The 2,500-nt window shown below is 31.3% G+C and overlaps 2 non-coding genes across 2 annotated transcripts; both read right to left on the minus strand.

The window, feature by feature from the left end:
• Positions 1 to 1,066: 1,066 nt before the first annotated feature.
• TRNAS-AGA (transfer RNA serine (anticodon AGA)) lies at positions 1,067 to 1,148 on the minus strand. Its single transcript has one exon. It is a non-coding gene; the product is annotated as a tRNA-Ser (tRNA).
• Positions 1,149 to 2,255: 1,107 nt separating this feature from the next.
• TRNAS-AGA (transfer RNA serine (anticodon AGA)) lies at positions 2,256 to 2,337 on the minus strand. Its single transcript has one exon. It is a non-coding gene; the product is annotated as a tRNA-Ser (tRNA).
• Between the last annotated feature and the right edge of the window lie 163 nt (positions 2,338 to 2,500).

Here is a 2,500-nt window from a genome sequence, read left to right on the forward strand (position 1 = left end):
TCTGATGGAGTGGACATGTAAAACTTTTCACTATCTAAAACTTACCCAATAAAGTAATTAAACTAGACAAAAGTTATTTATATGTTTATTCCTGTTTTGCATAAGCATCACAAATAATCATGCTTAATGATTTGCTAAATATCACCAGAAGTTTAACTTAAATTTGTTATTTTTCTATCATCTGGCAACAGCTAGTTTAGAAAGCAGTTTTCATAGATCTTCCATCTGTAGCCACATTTACATCAAGATTAGAGATACTTTAAAATATCAACACTTTTTCACTTTTCAAATTTAGCTTGTTTTTTTAAGTGTTTAATTGTTGAAGAAATAATGGGGCCCAAATATAATATTGCAGCAAAACAAAATATAGAAAAAGCTACATTGCATATGTAAATTAAAATCAACTAATCAAAAATATGCCATATCAAAATCGTATCTACCTTAGAACTCACAAATTAACAGATTTATCTACTAACAATTGGGCTTAATTTTGCACATTATAATGACCAAATGTATTTGATATTTTGCTAGATATAGCTTTAAAACATCAACACTTTTTCACTTTTCAAATTTAGCTTGTTTTTTTAACTGTTTAATTATTCAAGAAATAATGGAGCCCAAATATAGTCTTGCAGCAAACCAAAATATGGAAAACTAATTTCTTTATGTAAATTAAAATCAACTAATCAAAAATATGCCATATCAAAACACAATTTGTCTTGTATCTACTTTAGAACTCACAGATTAACAGATTAATCTCCTAACAATTGATGTTAATTTTGCACCTTCTAGTGTGCCAAATGTCTTTGATATTTTGCTAGATATACAAACATTTCTTTCAATGTTGACATTGAATATGCATTTCCAAATAAATAAAAGGTAATCAGTGTGGCTGCTAAGAGTGACTGGGCTTAGGCTCAATGAATGGAAGAAAATGTGTGAAAGATAAAAAAGAGAACAGACTGGCATCCCAAATATTTTGATGCACTAATGCCTGTTCTCACTCTTAGCATCACTAGCTGCAAGATTTGGTAAAATTTGAAGAAAAAGAAAACATCAATCTGCACGTAGTCAGCAGGATTTGAACCTACGCGGGGAGACCCTAATGGATTTCTAGTCCATCGCCTTAACCACTCGGCCACAACTACCTCACATGTGTTAAAGTGTTTATTTTAACATAATTAGGAGAAGGGTTTATGTTTTGCATGGTTTGCATGGTTTAGAATGTGTAAAATTACATAAATGGCCATCTAAGATAATCAAAAAAAATTGTTTCCTTCGAGCCGGAATTGAACCAGCGACCTAAGGATTGCTGTACCAAACTCCTCTACAGTCAGAAGTTTAACTTAAATTTGTTATTTTTCTATCATCTGGCAACAGCTAGTTTAGAAAGCAGTTTTCATAGATCTTCCATCTGTAGCCACATTTACATCAAGATTAGAGATACTTTAAAATATCAACACTTTTTCACTTTTCAAATTTAGCTTGTTTTTTTAAGTGTTTAATTGTTGAAGAAATAATGGGGCCCAAATATAATATTGCAGCAAAACAAAATATAGAAAAAGCTACGTTGCATATGTAAATTAAAATCAACTAATCAAAAATATGCCATATCAAAATCGTATCTACCTTAGAACTCACAAATTAACAGATTTATCTACTAACAATTGGGCTTAATTTTGCACATTCTAATGACCAAATGTATTTGATATTTTGCTAGATATAGCTTTAAAACATCAACACTTTTTCACTTTTCAAATTTAGCTTGTTTTTTTAACTGTTTAATTGTTCAAGAAATAATGGAGCCCAAATATAGTCTTGCAGCAAACCAAAATATGGAAAGCTAATTTCTTTATGTAAATTAAAATCAACTAATCAAAAATATACTATATCAAAACACAATTTGTCTTGTATCTACCTTAGAACTCACAGATTAACAGATTAATCTCCTAACAATTGATGTTAATTTTGCACCTTCTAGTGTGCCAAATGTCTTTGATATTTTGCTAGATATACAAACATTTCTTTCAATGTTGACATTGAATATGCATTTCCAAATAAATAAAAGGTAATCAGTGTGGCTGCTAAGAGTGACTGGGCTTAGGCTCAATGAATGGAAGAAAATGTGTGAAAGATAAAAAAGAGAACAGACTGGCATCCCAAATATTTTGATGCACTAATGCCTGTTCTCACTCTTAGCATCACTAGCTGCAAGATTTGGTAAAATTTGAAGAAAAAGAAAACATCAATCTGCACGTAGTCAGCAGGATTTGATCCTACGCGGGGAGACCCCAATGGATTTCTAGTCCATCGCCTTAACCACTCGGCCACAACTACCTCACATGTGTTAAAGTGTTTATTTTAACATAATTAGGAGAAGGGTTTATGTTTTGCATGGTTTGCATGGTTTAGAATGTGTAAAATTACATAAATGGCCATCTAAGATAATCAAAAAAAATTGTTTCCTTCGAGCCGGAATTGAACCAGTGACCTAAGGATT

Source organism: Taudactylus pleione, unplaced genomic scaffold (genome assembly GCF_031769625.1).
Source record: "Taudactylus pleione unplaced genomic scaffold, aTauple2 ptg000050l, whole genome shotgun sequence".
NCBI lineage: Eukaryota > Metazoa > Chordata > Amphibia > Anura > Myobatrachidae > Taudactylus > Taudactylus pleione.